At 37.0% G+C, this 18237-nt stretch overlaps 1 long non-coding RNA gene across 1 annotated transcript; it reads left to right on the top strand.

Annotated features, from left to right (window-relative positions):
- The first annotated feature begins 16285 nt into the window (after positions 1-16285).
- Positions 16286-17767, top strand: LOC149958509 (uncharacterized). Its single transcript, XR_016478296.1, has 2 exons — positions 16286-16512; positions 17530-17767. It is a non-coding gene; the product is annotated as an uncharacterized LOC149958509 (long non-coding RNA).
- Positions 17768-18237: the final 470 nt, after the last annotated feature.

Below are 18237 nucleotides of genomic sequence, written 5' to 3'. Positions count from 1 at the left end.
GTAAACAACTTGAAGATTAAGTTTAGGTAGTACGTGGATAAAATATACTAAAGAAACACTGTCTTTGAAAATAAACATTATAAACGAACCAATACACAGCTCCAAAGATCTACGAAATAAAACCGAGGCGTGCCTTCAAAACGATAAAAGCTAGGGCGCACCAGACAAAACGGAAAAACCGTGCCTTTAAAAATTACGCCAAGGCAGCCCCGATCCGTCTAGACCTGCATGAAAATGAGAAAAGTAAAATATAATTCGACGTTTAAACACAAATATGAAAAGGAAAATTCTAATGAAGATTACTTACTCGATTTAGCAAAAAGGGGATATCTTGTTAGAATACAAAGCAAAGCCGTCAGCACAAAGCAAGGCCGTCCGCACAAAGCAAGGCCGTCAGCACAAAGCAAGGTCGTCAGCACAAAGCAAGGTCGTCAGCACAAAGCAAGGCCGTCAGCACAAAGCAAGGCCGTCAGCACAAAGCAAGGCCGTCAGCACAAAGCAAGGCCGTCAGCACAAAGCAAGACCGTCAGAGCACAAAGCAAGGCCGTCAGAGCACAAAGCAAGGCCGTCAGAGCACAAAGCAAGGCCGTCAGAGCACAAAGCAAGGCCGTCTGAGCACAAAGCAAGGCCGTCAGAGCACAAAGCAAGGCCATTCCACAAAAAGTCAAAAGTTTTAAGAAATACCTCATTAAAATTAACATTTTTTTTTATAAATACATATGCTTTTATGGTACGAAAAATATGATTATCTATAACAGGCTTCGTAACGATCTCGAAAAGCTTTATTCGCAAACGCCATATCTAATTGACAATGATATGATAATCGGTGGAATATTTATCCACAAGACCTGGTAAAAGAGTTATGCCAAATGGTTCAAAAAACGTCGTTAACGCCGTCTGACATTTTAAAAAGTTAATATTTAAGTCCACAACAACAACCGTTGGAACCAAAGAATCGTACTTAACATCAAACAAAGGATTAAAATCTTCAAAAACTGTTCTTAGACTCGTTCCGGGAGACTTGTACAACAGTATTAAAGCAATGGCCTCATTATAAATAGAAACATTCAACCAACAACGTTCAACATGAGCATTTCTGAAAGGTCTATCTCTTCTCAAAACTCGGCCATCAAACTCATTTAAAATGTTTTTAGCCCTTTCCTTTAAATAAATAGACGATCCAAAAGCCTTTCTGCACGCCGTTCTTGCTAAAGATATAGCACCGACTTCCCTAAAGGATGGCACACTCATGCTATCTGTCTCTTTTTTCCATGTCTCAACGAAACATAATAATTCACTCCCTAATATTACATTGTCGGCTAAAATATCGGCTAAATGAGCATTTAACGACTGTACGTTATGAATATAAATACACACCTTCCTTTCTAAAAAAGGCAGTTTCACGTAACCTTTTGAGTTCCAATTCAACAACATCGTTTTTAGGGGCATTTGGAACTTGAAACTTACCATCAATATACAAACCAGAAGCTGATTTTGCTCTACTACAAGCCACGTACAAGTGAGACTTTTGTAACTTTTTCGATGGCTTACAGTGCACTACAACCGACGTGTACGTATCACCTTGGCTTTTGTGTATAGTAATGGCTTCGGAAATAACGAGAGGAAATTGTTTCCTAGTCACCGAAATGTTTTGTTGCTTCCATTTCCTCGAAAACGTTTTAGTAACTTTCTCAACGGGTGTCCATAACCTGCTAAAATCATTAACTTTATACAACCCATAGCTTCTTTGTCTTAGTTTTTTACCAACATCTTTGTCATCAAATTCCAACCAAACCCTAAACGGAAATTGAATTTCGTTTCTAATTCTGCCATACTCCATTTTCCTTAACCAGCCCGTTGCCCCATTCGTCAGTCCGTCCGAGGTGTCAACGTTGTTAGACATCATATATCTTACATCGCAAGCTAATGTTAAGTCCTTCGGAAGGCCGTATGTATCGGACGTCGCCAGTGTAGCAACTTGGGTTAAAATATCACTTTTTACCCTAGGACTCAAATCTCCGTTGACCACATCGACTGCAAACGAAGAAGCCTTTTCAGTTTCCATCCTAGAAAGTTTCTCCGAGTTGAACCGATTTACTTCAACATTAGTGGCGAAAAGATGGATCGCATCAACTGGAGGTGTACGTTCAGCACATACCTCCAAACTATCAAAAAGTTGTACATCGTTCGAAGACATTTGACCAACTGCCATTCTGTTTAACGCTTCTGCGACAATTTTATCGTCTTTCTGTCTCATAATTTCATCTAATTCAGAAAATTGGAATTGGTCCCAAATAGGATTATCGATCAGCGAAGTGTACACGTTATCAAACTCATTCTGATTTTGAAATGCAAAAGAATCACACACCGGGCGAAGTTGATTAAAATCGCCAACAAGTAAAACGGACACGCCACCAAAATAGTCGGGACACCCCATAATTTCCTGCAACCTAGCGTTGACTCGATGAAAGACTTTCGACCCAACCATTGATATTTCATCTATTATTAATAATTTTAATTGACCATAAAGCAACCTACACTTGTGCAGAGTTTCACTTTCTAACCTTGAGATATTTCCCGCAAATTGACTTACCGGTAGGCTAAATGTACTATGTAAAGTTGCACCACCAATATTAAAAGCCGCTTTTCCCGTAGGATCGCATCTAATAACCTTTGCTTCTAATGGATTAGATCCTGGTTGTTTGTTATAAAATCTAGTAACTGATTCGTAAATTGCACTTATCAAAAGGCTTTTCCCAACACCGGCACCTCCCGTTACAAACAGACGCAAAGGACTTCCTTCGTTTTTACATGGAACAGGACCTGGTAAAAAATCTCCCTTTGCTTGGAATTTAACTTACGAAGAATATCATAATATTCTGAATCGTCCACTAAAGTAATTGAGGGTGAAACGGTTCTGTCAGTATTACCATCAACAACCTCCCTATTGATGTCACCTACAGCATCTTGCTCCGTATTCACTTGGAAATCGAGATCAACCCCGACCACTAATTTATCGACTTCATTTTGGTGTTCTAATTCCGGTTGAATATTAGTCAAATCGGGTTCAACCAATTCATTCTCAAAATCTTCTAAAGCCTTCTCAAATGGTAACTCGTCAAACTCATTGTTAAATTCTTTTCTTACTTCGTTAATATTTTCTAAGTTTACCACATACTCTGTTTTAAAGTCCTTCCCCAAAATATCTACATTTTCATCACGCCAAGGCACAAATAACATTATTTGCTCCCGATAAAAATTATCCGGATCTTTAATTAAACTAAAATGTCTGTGTCGGATAATTTTAGACCGACCTCGTTTTCTAACAAACCCAGAATCACCTTTTAACTTCAACCAGTTACCAAACGATACGCCATCACAACTTCCGTCAACCTCATCATCGTGAATTTGGGCAGGAGTAGGTTTACGACTTTTGGCATATTCATACCAACCCGCAAACTGCGCTAACGTCATGGCCTCCATTACATCTGGCATCTGTACATAATGGTCCACCAAACCACAGGAAAACACATCAATACTGTCCTCCGGCAACTCACGAAGCTCCGTACTAGTTTTAAGAATGCGCACACGATTCTGTGGCAAATTCGTGTTAATGAAAATACAAGATCTACTACTCCTTGATACTGGAATTTGTAAACTACTATAAGCAGCTTCCTGCGCACTAACTTCGTGAGCATTTAAAAACTTGTTAGCTATAATTTTTAATTTTTCCTTTACAGTACATTTATCTTTTTTCGCTTCTTTCGCAGCGTCACGTAAAAGCATTGACACTCCACGTTGCGACTTTCCGATATATGAAACAATATACATAACACAGGCGTATGCGTCGAGAACAAACTGAACATCTATAATGGCTTGCCAAAGGCGCAAAATATCCTTATTATAGGGATTCACTCTGGTATCTTTCGGGTCTCTTTTCAATAAAACAGTTTTCTTTTTTAAAGCGTATGTTACAGCTGAAATGTATTCGACCTCCGTCATTTTAAATTTGATTAGCAGCTCCTCAAACGTATCGACCCAAAAATCGGCTTCCTTCGACTGCAAAGAATCGTAAAGCAATTTACTATTTTTTTTGCACTTGAATTCTTCTCCTGGTGCTCCAACCTTCCTAAGTTTTGGATCGTACACTACGGTACGAGGCATTGGTGGAAAGGGAATTCCAAAACGACAAAAAGAAATATTTTTCACTTTCTTTCTTCACGTTGTCGTGTGTCTATGCATTTGTAATTTGGTCAAAGCATTCAGATTTTCATTACCGAGATCAGCAGCGCAAACTATTATTTTATCAATAAAGTCTTCTATTACCATCGCATTAGACAAATCGTCCTTCAGTTTCGGTGCCTCTTTTATCCATAGAAGCCCATGTTGATGGGGAGAACCTCTTTGCTGTATTTCAACCCTAAAGTAGTAATCTTCAATGATACCCAGAGGACCTAATTTCTGAAGAGCTTTAAGTAGAGCTCGAAAACGATGATCAAAATAACGAGCGCAAGTAACGGGATCTTCCTGAATTAATTTAGCTTTTTCGGCGTAAGTTAAATTTAACAGTTCGGGAACCTCTAAAATTCGTTGACCAGAAGTCACGCGCAAAACGTTTATAAGTTCAGGCCACCTACTTTCGGCAGCAGAAAGCGTTATAAAAAGGGTTGGAATACCCAATTGTCTAATCATGGCCAACATTTCCTTCTGCCTGTGTTGCCAATAAGAAGGAGACGACTGTAACCTCTCAAGCACTCTAAAACCATCATCCTCTTTGACAAGCGTGTCAAGAGCACCTTCACTCGCAAGATGCCCAGCTGTATAATTCGAACCATCCTTTTTTTTAGATTTCCTCATGCAAACCTGGATAGCTTGACTCACTTTCAATGTTTCCAATTTCACAAAAGAATAAAAAAGTTTCGAAGAGTTCTTCGCGCATCTGCGATCAGAATTACGAATCTCCCACTTAACAATATCCCCATAGCTTCCTTTAACTTTAAGTTCTCTTTTCTGACCAACGTAAATACTTGGAAACGACAATTCTTCGGCGTCCTCATCCAACAACAGATACATCGGTTTCTGCCCTTCTCCAGGAGCAAATTTAACATGCAAAGTACTCGTTGGCAAGAAATCAGCCGACGATACCAATAACGTATCTTGATTTCCAACTGGCACGGAATCAATCAAATCGGGTTCATTCCAGAAACCATCGCTATCTCTATCGGCCTCACACGTCAACAAATCAGCATTACGCTCTGTTGTTTGCTGATCAATTTCATCAACAACAAAGTCAAGCTCTTCTTGAAGTGGGTCCAATATTCTTCTGTTTATTGCGATTTCATGCTTCTGATACAACGGAGATGTTACTAAAACATTAAGTGCCGCCATAATTTTTTTAGGTCTAACTGTTTCATACATAAACGGCGACTTGTATTGCATTCTTCTCATAAATTCAATCTGAATAGTATCCGTGTCGCGGGGCAACCTGGTTAAAACAGATACCGTAGACTCAATATTGATTGGCACATTGACAACATTCCCCTTAATTCCTCTTTGTTGATCACATCCCAACCTTCTAATTTGCATAAAAGGTATTCTTGGTGATATCATTCTTTCTTCTAAATTCGATATATCAACTAACTCGTCTGGAATGGAGTGAAACACAAAACCGTTTTCGGGACTAAATTTTGGTACTTGTTTTTTCTTTACGGCCAAATTGCAAGCGCTGCACAGAAAAACCACTTCGGCCAGTTCGCGTGGTTGAATATCAGGCACAGACAAAAATATATTGAACTTTACTAAACTTCCAGATGCTCTAAAAAAAAGATTTGAACAACCTTCACATTTCCAAGTCGGTCCTTCTTTGATGGCCTTAAAATAAACGTCTTCAATATACAATGAACTAGCCCTCCTTTCTGCCACAGAAACTCGATTTGTAGCACGTTCCGTAATCCTATGCGCAACGTCCTGCCGCTTGGCAACTTTCTCTTGACGGTTTTGAACACGTTCTGCCTCAACGTATGCGGAGTCCTGACGCTTAGTAGCCATCGCTTCTCGTTTTTGAACACGTTCTGCTTCAACGTAATCGGAGTCCTGACGCTTAGCAGCCTTCGCTTGTCGGTTTTAAACACGTTCTGCCTCAACGTATTCAGAGTCCTGACGCTTAGTAGCCATCGCTTCTCGTTTTAGAACACGTTCTGCCTCAACGTAATCGGAGTCCTGACGCTTAGCAGCCTTCGCTTGTCGGTTTTGAACACGTTCTGCCTCAACGTATTCAGAGTCCTGACGCTTAGTAGCCATCGCTTCTCGTTTTAGAACACGTTCTGCCTCAACGTATGCGGAGTCCTGACGCTTAGTAGCCATCGCTTCCCGTTTTTGAACACGTTCTGCTTCAACGTAATCGGAGTCCTGACGCTTAGCAGCCTTCGCTTGTCAGTTTTGAACACGTTGTGCCTCAACGTATTCGGAGTCCTGACGCTTAGCAGCCTTCGCTTGTCGGTTTTGAACACGTTCCGCCTCAACGTATTCGGACTCCTGACGCTTAGTAGCCATCGCTTCTCGTTTTTGAACACGTTCTGCCTCAACGTATTCGGGGTTCTGACGCCTAGCAGCCTTCGCTTGTCGGTATGTAGCACGTTCCGCCTCAACGTATTCGGGGTTCTGACGCTTAGTGGCCATGGCTTCTTGTTTTTGAACACGTTCTGCCTCAACGTAATCGGAGTCCTGACGCTTAGTAGCCTTCGCTTGTCGGTTTTTAACACGTTCTGCCTCAACGTATTCGGAGTCCTGACGCTTAGCAGCCTTCGCTTGTCGGTTTTTAGCACGTTCTGCCTCAACGTATTCAGGGTTTGGACACTTAGCAGCTTGGCTTTCACCAACCGGAATTTCAACACCGTCATTTCCATCAATCGCTCTTCCAGGAATTTCTGGTATTTCATCCACTAAAAACAATTCGTCATTTACATCAGGTACTGCCTCAAGAAGATTCCCCGCGGATATTTGAACAGACACCAAACTATCATTTTCATATACACATAAATTAGTAAATGGGATGTTAGACGCATTGGCTATTTTCTGAGCTGCTAAGAATTTCCTCCTTTCATTTTCCTTCCTCCGAAATTCGGGATCCGCCCTTCGTTCTCTCATCCTATCTATAGCTTTACGCTTTCTTAGTTCGTCTTTAGATAAACCCTCGTCTCCTGCCATTAAATATCTAAATTTTAGAACTTATTTTAAAATACTAGACCAATTTCAATTAATGCAGAAATAATAACTTACCTGGCAAAAAAATATTAAGCCATACAACTATTTTAAGTGCCTTCCAAGGAATGTTGCCATACATATTAATTTTCAGTGCCAACCAAATAACAATACCGAAAAATCCCAATATAAACTATTTCACAAAACATTATCAACAAAACAATATCACCCAAAAGCTTAACACAATCAAAAAATTAAAATATGCCAAACTTCGGAGCCAAAACCACCAATAGAAAGATATATAATAAGCCAGACGATCAGGGCTCAGAACAAAAATATGCAAAATAAAAAAATATATAATAATAACCTAATCGATTAGGCTTCAAAGGCAAAAGAACGAATAGAAAAATATATAATAGAAACCCAATCGATCAAGCTTCAGAGACAAAATAACGAATAAACAAATATAATAAAAACCCAATCGATCAAGCTTCAGAGGCAAAATAACGAATAGAAAAATATATAGTTGTAACCCAATCAATCAGGCTTCAAAACCAAAATATGCAATAGAAAAATAAATAATAATAAGCCAATCGATCAGACTTCAGAACCAAAATATGCAGTAGAAAAATATATAATAATAAGCCAATCGATCAGACTTCAGAACCAAAATATGCAGTAGAAAAATATATAATAATAAGCCAATCGATCAGACTTCAGAACCAAAATATGCAGTAGAAAAATATATAATAATAAGCCAATCAGTCAGGCTTCAGAACCAAAATATGCAGTAGAAAAATATATAATAATAAGCCAATCAGTCAGGCTTCAGAGCCTAAATATGCAATAGAAAAATATTTCATAATAACACATTCGATCAGGCTTCACAACCAAAAACGCAATAGAAAACTATATAATAAACCCAATCGATCAGGCTTCAGAGCCTAAATATGCAATAGAAAAATATTTAATAATAACACATTCGATCAGGCTTCACAGCCAAAAAGGCAATAGAAAAATATATAATAATAACACATTCGATCAGGCTTCACAGCCAAAAAGGCAATAGAAAAATATATAATAATAACACATTCGATCAGGCTTCACAGCCAAAAAGGCAATAGAAAAATATATAATAAACCCAATCGATCAGGCTTCAGAGCCAGAATAACAAATGGAAAAATATTTAATAAACCCAATCAATCGGGCTTCAGAGCCAGAATAACAAATTTAAAAATATTTAATAAACCCAATCAATCGGGCTTCAGAGAATCAATCCAAACACCAACACCAATAAAAAAATTAATAGCAAAAAACCAAACACACCTTACCCTTGACAAAGCACAGAAAAGGCACTGAATTTTAAATATTAAACGCCAAACCAACACCACCGCAAAAATACAACAGTATCACAAATTTAAGTCGATAAGAATAAGCATTAATAAATTACGAACTTTCGACCTAGTTATAATCAAACCGCAGAGCTTGAAAATGCGACGTATACACTTTGAAGGTTCCGTCAAAAATTATCCTTTCCCAAACGTAAAGGTTCTCAAAACATTAATACACAAAAAATAAGTAAAAAGGTTCCTCCAAAAAATTAACCATTTTGCGGAAGAAGTAAATAATTTTAAAAGAATAAAAGATAAAACAAATATACAACCGCAAAAATAAAACGTCAAATAATAGAAGAAAAAATCTTAAACTCCATTCATTAAAATAAAACGTCAAATAATAGAAGAAAAAAATCTTTAACTCCATTCATTAAAAAACACTAAACAAAAGTACCAAATTGAAATAAAGCAACTTATTATATTAAACAAGATTAAGTCTTTATAATTTTTTCGTAAAAAAACCACATTAAGCCTTCACAATTTCATTCGTAAAAAAATTCAAGACTTTGTTAACTATTATGCTTACAATGAGTGTCTTATTTGCAGTGTAGCTTGAATTTATCGTTGGTTCTGTGGTAGAGCGCTCGACTGCCTAACTGAACGGCCCGGGTTCGAAACCTGGGTGACACATTTGTTTTTAATCAAATGAGAAATCGCTAAATTAGAATTTCTTCGATGCAATAATTTAAATCTTCCACGAAATCTTGCTCTATTTCAATTAAACCAAAATTTCGTACTCTATTAAATACGCTTTCGATAAAGCTGAAGGTCTAATTTTCAATGAAACGTAATAAATGTCGGTGGTTCTGTGGTAGAACGTCCGCCTGTCAAACAGGCGGTCTCGGGTTCGAAACCCGCCCGATGCGATCGCAAATTGATACTAAGACGAATACCGTGAACAATTGGTGGAAACCCTACCATTGGATGTTGAGACGTAGCATTACACTCAGCACTCGGTCCGTCCCAAAAGTCAATAAGAAAGAGTTGGAGAGATACCACCCGTACATACACACCACAAACTCAACACCCACAAACTCAACACCCACAAACGTCATAACAATAACAAAACATTACCACCCTACACATAAACATTACAATAGCGAAATAGCCAAACCACTGAATTAAACCTGTCGTGACGGCGAGCGTTGACGAAAAAAAAACCACCAAACCAACCCCGACTGCAAATTAATCCGTTAACGCTCACCGTCCCACGGTGGTTTTGCAAACACGGTTTTTCGACTTTGTTCCCTAATTACTAGCAACTGCGAACGCAGAGATCTCGAGAAACTGCGTACGCAGTGATTACACTTTGCACCGAAAATGCGAACGCGTTCGCAGGCCTGACAGACCCACAGACCCACAGACAGACCCACCCACAGACCCACCCACAGACAGACACGGTCGTTGTATAACCCCTCCTAGGGGACTTTGTCCCCTCGGAGAGGTAAAAATGAAACTATTCTATAAATGTTGTGAAATATAAATATTAATTATATTTTTTTCCTTGTAGCTTCAAGAAAAAAAATCGATTCTCGTACGAAATAACAACGAAACTTATTCATATTTTCGAAAGCAGATGTTAAGAGTGAAAGGTTTAAAATACTTATGTTTTGGGATAAATATTCATTTCTTATTTACATTGATAAAAACCAGATAATTTCGGACTTTCTAGCAACATCTTTTGTTTTAGAAGACTTCTCGCATCTCTTGAACGTCGCTACATGAATTAGGCCTATTGTGGTGTCTTACTAATGCTTATAATTATAATCTGCCTATCATTAGGTACCGATAAGTAAAGGTTTGCCATAGGAGCCCACGGTAACGGCCTTGTCCTGTAGAGAAGAAAATTAACGTACGACGATTGGGCAGTAGCTGCATCTTCTTTTTCAAAAGGTCTACATCTAAAATAGTATCTTACTTGCTAGAGCAGCCCCGCTCGGGTTGATAAATTCCACTTAAAATGCATCTAAAATGCAAATTTCAAAAATATTTACCTCCAGGAACACAACTCTTATATATAATCACCAGTTTTCAGTGGCGGTTTTAGTGTGTGCGACGCTCTTCGCAAAAAGAGTGTTTAAATCCAAGCGAGGTCGGCATATTTATACGAACCTAAACTACTACAACTTTGTAATAATGTTTGCGTTTTAAGTGAAAAAAACTCCACTATTTCTGCAATAATTAATTTTTTCTAAGTATTTATCACGAGAAATTTCTATATTTCACTACCAGTAATCTGCTAGATTTACATTACGTCAAAAGTGTCAGGATACTTTATTTTTGTTATGCTGAATTGTTTTCCGTAAAATTAAAAATAAACAGTACAAAGTATACTGTTCTTAATACTGAAAGACATTGATGACTTGATTTAATAATTTAATATCACAAATATATCGAACCACGACGAATTAGATGATCTATGTTTATATATTTACTTTTCTAGCTTTTTAAAAATCAAAATTTATTGAACGACTTCGATAGAAATCATAGCCAAACCCGATAATCGTTCTTGATTTATTGTAGACCGCGAGTATGTTTTAATCAGTTTTAATTTGGAAAAGGAACACTCCGCACTTACCACGGATATGCGCAAAGTAAGCATTATTCGAGGGTAATTACCAGGTTAGGAAAAATTTCAACAATTTGAAATTATATATTTTAATGTTTCCAATGCAGTCGTATCATATACCTTTTCTCTTCCATACTCAATACCGAGTTAATTTCATAATATAACTTATCTCCAAAAATGTCGGAATTTCTGTTATCCGATTCTCTTAGCGCCATTTCTAAATTTTAACAGGATCTTTTCAAATCGTTTGTAGTAATATATCTCAATTTTTCAGTTGTTCTTAAAGATCAAAAATTTGGATTGTAAGCGTTGAGCATGTCAAATCTTTCGTTCAAAGAAGAAATCGAAATAAAAAAAATACGAATTTCTACCCATATCCAACTTTAAGATCTGTGGACATCTTGAAAAATTGGTACACAAGACTGAAGTCCGCAAAGGTAATGGGCCAACCACGCAATTCCCATTACCGCATATGCAATTTCACGGTTTTAGATTTGCGCAGTTTTCATTTGCGCAGTCTCCCATTTCTGCAGTTTTCCATTTGCGCGGGTTTATCAATTCCGCGGCTTCTCACGACTTAAATATTTTATATTAAGCCTTTTTACCTTGTAAGAGGTTTTTTCCTGGCAGATTATTTTCAACATAACTTTGTTTACCATCCAACTGCGCTGCTGGTGTATTTTTAATAACCGGTCATGCTGTAAATACCAATAATAGTCATAGTGACATCTTTCCCAAAACACACCTTTTAATGGCATTGTGGGTTACGTATGAGTCAAAAAGGTTATTTAAGTGGTAAAAGTGCTTGGTCAGGTTTGGTTAAGTTAGGTTCTTTTAATTGAGCCGCCTATAATTGTTTTTGTCGTGAGCAGGTTTGACAATCACTGAAACCATCCTCCATAAACATTTTCTATTGGCTGGAATTAGCCAGAAAATAGTTACTACACTACGATCTTAACACAAGGGCCGTTTTACTGGTGATATATTTTCAAGCGAATAATTCAACAAATGATATTTCAACTGAGCAAAACATGAAAATGTTTGGTATTTACAACGCGACCGGACATTGAACATACACCAGCAGTGCAGCTGGATGGTAAACAATGTAATGTTAAAAATTATCTGCCAGAAATACCCCCTTTGTCAAGGAAAAAGGTTTAATAATGAATATTTAAGTCATGAAAATACTCGCCAATAAAAAACCTGCGCAAACGGAAAATCGTACGAATGATAAACCACGCAAATGAGAAACGTCGCAAACGGAAAATCGCACAAATGATAAACCGCGTAAATGGGAAACTGCGCAAATGGGAAACCACGCAAACGGAAAACCGCGGAAACGGGAAATACCGCAGAAATGGTAATTGGCGCAAATGACAAACTGCGCAAATTGGGAGCTGGGCAAATGGCAATTCCGCAAATGGGAAACGCGCAAACGGAAAAGTACGTAAACAGAAACTGCGCAGGTGGAAAGTGCGCAAATTGAAACTGCGCAAATGAAAACTAAGCAATTGGACCCAAACCTCCGCAACATTAACAACCTACGACAACGCGTTATGGATGGCTTTGAAACTATTCGCGACTAGATGACGCAACGGGGCCGAACCGTAAAAGGGGCTAATTCCGTCAAGCGTCTGCTTTAGTTTCTAACTTGCTAGCTTCCACAGCGCCTTTAATTCCGACCGCCGCCGTTAAGGAGCGCAAACATAGTTTCCGGCATATATATAAAAAAATTGGATAGAACCCCGGCGCTTGGGTTGGCAAGACTTTATAACACGCCAGTAAGAAAAAGCAGCCTCGGGGGAAACGGCCGAAAATTCTCCACCTGCCGGTAGCTAAAAATACTATTGGTTACTGAAATTGATATCAAGCGCGAAGTTCAAGTTAAGCCTAACTAGACGCAAAAAGTTTGATGGTTACTTTTTCGCGAAATTTATTTGTTTTTTCAAAATATTTAAAAGTTGTGCATATGTACATTGCCAAAATTAAAATTAACCACCACAAATCCGAGTACAAATGTTTCACAATTTAGGAAAAAGTTTCTTAGGACCTTTTTTAATCCTTGTTACCCAAAGAACACCCCTGTAAATTTGTGTGAGACTTCTCTGAAACAGCCTGTATATATGATTTATTTTACATAAAGACTATTTGGCACTAAGGCTCTCGGAAGCAGAAATTTTTGGGCTTAACGATATTTCAACCGACGTCACGATTGTTCAAGAACTTAGTTTTGCCTCGCACTACCTAAAAGGGTTATTATATCAACTCAGGCCAAATCCGTAAACTAGCAAGACAATATATATGTTTTCTTTATTGTGAAAAGTACCACCCTAATAGTTATTTTTAAAGCCGATAGATGGTGGTACGGTTATATAAACCCGTTAATTCAAATAATTCCGGAACTCTAGATATATCTAGGAATCGTTGATTACATAAAACTAAATGTGGTCTTGCTCAAATTATTAAAATGTTGCTCTTTCGTAAAAAAAACCAACTTCGTTATAATAATTTATTTAGTAATGTAGTCAACCATACATTCAGTCTTCCAAATGACAAATACCCTATTTCTGGGACCGATGTCTATGGACTATTGAGTAATCCAAAATGACCAACTTGCAATAGCAGAAATTTGCTTTACAATCACGGAGGCATTCCCTATCCACATTGTAATAACCTCAAGCATACGGATTAATTTAAATAAATTAATGTTTAAATTAAATCTTAATTATAGGATAAGCTCGAAGCAATAGCGAATACAAACAGAAACACGACGAGGATTAAATTTGGTTTTGAATAAATTCCCATTTTGGGTTTGGTGGACAAGGCGACTGTAATTAAAAACCATTAAACATTTCGATTTTAGTATAAAAAGCATATATTTCAATAATATTTGACAATTTATTGTTTGGTGAAATAGCGGATAAGTTTATTCAAGTAGCGTATGGTGTGAAATATTCCTTATAAATCTCGTTTCAAATGTTTTTTTTTATGTTATCTCGGTTGGAGTTGTTCGTTTTGAATTTAACAATGATACACTATTTTATATATCAAGGTATGTTATTAAAATGAAACAATTCAACAATTACAATTAATGGATTGCTGATTCTTTTATTCTTGATATCGGCCACAATTAACGATCTTTTAAAGGCTGTAAATTTTCTGTACGGTGTATTGTAAAAACCCTGTCATAAAATATGTCCCAGCTTAAATTTTCGTTGTAAAATCCTATAAACATATATCTAATGGTTAGTAATAATTTTAACGTTTTTTTGTTATGAAATTATAAAAGATAGCGAATGCACTACATTCTTTTTAAGTGTGCTGAATTTGCTTAGAACGCATGTTCTTTTAAAAGTGAATGCGTGTAATAATAATCATCAGCAATACTAATAGCCAAGGCACCACTTTAGGTAACAGGGTTCAATGCGTGGGAGGCTGGTGGCAAACCATTCACGGCACGCGAGCCAACAGTTCCCTACATTTCCTACCGTTAACGTAGCGGTTACGATATACAATTGAAAAAAATTCTTGCCTTCAAGAGTGGTTTAAGTAAATTGGAACCTCCAGGTGAAATTGGAAAAACGTATAAAATACTTCAAATTAAATATTTTTTTACAATGTCTGCTTTTGAACATAAAAATGGGGAGATTTTGTTTTGTGGAAATCACAACTATCCGCTTTGAAAAAGACGATTTTTTCGTCTGTAACGATTTTACCCCTAGTAGACGATACATATATATACATACGGACTTACTGTTCCACAAATTTTTATATCATTTTTAAGCATTCCATACATCCATTATCAAAAAACATAACTCTATCATAAGTTCCCCATAAGCATATGTCTAGGCTACATTTTTGAAGATCACATACCTGTTATTAAGAAATAGGTATTTAAAATCTGCACCTCTTAGTGGCAACGTCCTCAACTATGCATTTCTGAAAACAAATTCGCGAACGTTTTTAAACTTACAACCACGCGGGAGAAATTTCCGCCGCTAGCCCTTAGCACCGTAGCCAAGGCTTATCCGCAATTTTATAGCTTTAAAACTTAAAATTAACACTTATCTTTGGAAAATGTTTAATGAGAACCAAAACTGGCGATTATTAATAAGAGTTGTGTTCCTAAAGGTACTTATTTTTAAAATTTGAGATTAAGACGCGTTTTGTGTGGAATTTATCAACCCGAGTGTGGCTGCTCCCCCAAGTAAGAGAATATTTTAGATGTAGACATACTGCCCTATCGTCGTACGCTAATTTTCTTATCTCCAGGACTACGCCTTTACAATGGGCCCCTATGGTAGACCTTTACTTATGGAGACTTTATGATATGTTGTTTATTATTATTAGCATAAGCAAGGCACCGCAATAGGCATTATTCACGAAGCGACGTATAAGAGATACGAATAGCCTTCTAAAACTAATTATATTGCTAGAAAGCCAGAAATGATCTGGTTTTTGGCAATGTAATTAATAAATGAATATTTATCCTAAAACAAAAGTATTTTAAACCTTTGTTACTTCTAACATCTGGGAGGCTATTCTGTAAACAATCCAAATCGTTTAGACAATTCCAAATCTAAATGATTTGGATCGGCTTCATTTGGATAGGGCGCAAAAATCTGTATTCTCTAACCCAAATCCAAATCATCATATGGATCGCTCGCATTACCTTTCCCAATCTATTTAATTCGTGGTTATTTGACGAGAAAATGTCCATCTTCGCTTGCAAAATATACCCTCGCAGGTACGTTTCTAAAACTAAACATGATAAAATTCATAGTCCAGTGCTTTTACTATTACATCGGAGAAAATAGCTCGTTAGGCGGTGTTACAGACGTGTTAAATATTAAAACGTCTCCTTTTGTATGCTTCCGCGATTTTACCAACGAACTACGTATGTATTGAGATCATTTAACGTACAGCCAAAAAATAATTATTTATATTAGATTTCTTTGAAAGATTTATTATAAAATCACAATTTATGTCCTTCAAACAAAGCCTTGAATTGTCATGGAAAAATGGAGCGTTATTAAATATGAAATTTGAATTATTGACAATTGTTGAATTGCATCAGAAATCTATCGGTTTAAAAGCCTAAGGATCTCTTAACTGCGCTTTCATCAGAATCACTCTGTGCAGCCAAGATAATTGTCATCACACCAATTTCTCCGAGTCAAGGATATTTCCGTTTATAATTAAGGCGAATTAAATCTCGCTGGTTATCTTTCGGTTTACTTACAGTTGGCTGGTCTAGCAAACTGTGGAACACAATGTGGATTTCAGCGAAGCCGTTCTTATTCCTGGCGATGTTTTTGGTCGTATTCCAGATTAGTTTACAGTATGATGGTAAAGCTTTTTGATAACTGACGCTTAGTTACGAATAGTTGTTGATATTAATGATATAACAGTTACAGAGAACGTCAGAAATAGGTAAATTTCAGAGTACGATGACCATATTATCATCTTTTAATTAAGGTTTTCAAAGAAACCTCTACGTGTATCAATACGCGTTTCATTAAACTCACTTAATCTGTCTCACTCTCCCTTGGACATCTGAAAATTGCACAACGCTACAAGTTAAATCATTTATTTATTAATTAATTAAAAAAATTCAAGTCTTGAATACGGATTATACGGGATTAATAGAAGCGTAAGAAATATAATAGCAAAAAGTATGACATTAAGCGATTTCGGTTAGTGATAGTCTGTCGCGGAGAGATTACAGTATCGGAAGTTTCGCAAGAGGGAAGTCGTCATACCTTACTAATCTATTTGTAGTAAAAATACTGCCAGATAAGTGCTACGACGATAAATACTAGTAAAAACGAGTTTGAGTCTCAATTTCGATAATTGCTTAATTCAGATAAGAAAGCGAGTGTTCGTAATAGCCAATTTTACGTTTCAATTCAATAATAGTTTATTATTTTTCCAAAGTTTAAGTTCTTTTACTATTGGAAATGTTACAATTTCCAATAAGCCTCAAGTGGCTTAACTTCCAAACAGACGGTCAGCGGCGATTTCCTTCGCGCTTTTACCTGAAACTTTCAAAATTACATCTCCGCTCGAGGACAATTTACAGCCGCGTAATAAATTATAATTGGTGAAACAAACTATCATTTAATACAGTGTCGGCAGAATACCAAGTGTCATACTTCGAATTAAAATACGGAACCCGGACTTGGTCAAATTAACCGTGTTCTTCGGCCTAATTTCCGAGTAAAAAGATCGCCACATTGATGGTCGATGATGGTAATTTGAAGGTCAAATTCAGCCATTTACTAAAGATCGTACCTTAGAAACCTCTGCACGAAACTTATATTAGCAATTGCTCTTTCCAGTGTTGACTCGAATGCTCAATTTCAGGTCGCTCGCTCCTGGACATTGACTTGGACTTTCCGGATGAGTTCGACTGCAATCAGTGTTACGTGAACAACTGCCGTTGCCATACGATCTACTATACCACGATGTTCACCGACGATGGAACACCCATTAAACCTTTATCTTCGTACAAAACCTGTTTGTGTAATTAATAACGCTTAAGAGCTTGTTGTATGATATAAAAAATAAAATTTGTGCAAACGAAGCACCAATTTAAGGTAAACTGTCTTTACCAATAATCGAAAAAAAACTTAGAATAAAGATTATAGAAAATAAAAGCATAGCGCCGATTTGATTCGGGTCGGTGGCGGCGTTTCGCGAAAATCAGAAGTCCCCCCCCCCCTTTTGAGAAAAAATAAAGTTACATAAAAAATCTCAAATTTGATTCGGTGGCGGGATCAAAATCGCGCTGAAAAGTAAAAAATTCGGAGGCTGCAGCTCGGTGGCACTTTTATTGTCGGCGTTGGATCGGCGGCGCTAGGTTCTACAGAAATTTTTTTTCCTATCTAAATATCAAGTTAGTACTTGTTTTTTCATTTACAATATACAGACTTAATTTAAATATTATTCTCTATTTAATTTGAGTAGAGTCAAAGTATTTGTTACATTATTTCCCAAAGGTGGTTCTATAAAATACGGGAGGTCACGTGTAAATGTTTTTTTCTGCGTCATTAGCTATAGTTATTGAAGATA

This window comes from Leiobunum rupestre, chromosome 2 (assembly GCF_980474605.1).
Source record: "Leiobunum rupestre chromosome 2, qqLeiRupe1.1.hap1, whole genome shotgun sequence".
Taxonomy (NCBI): domain Eukaryota; kingdom Metazoa; phylum Arthropoda; class Arachnida; order Opiliones; family Sclerosomatidae; genus Leiobunum; species Leiobunum rupestre.
Note: the sequence above shows the minus strand (reverse complement) of the source record. Positions and strands in the feature narration are given on the sequence as shown.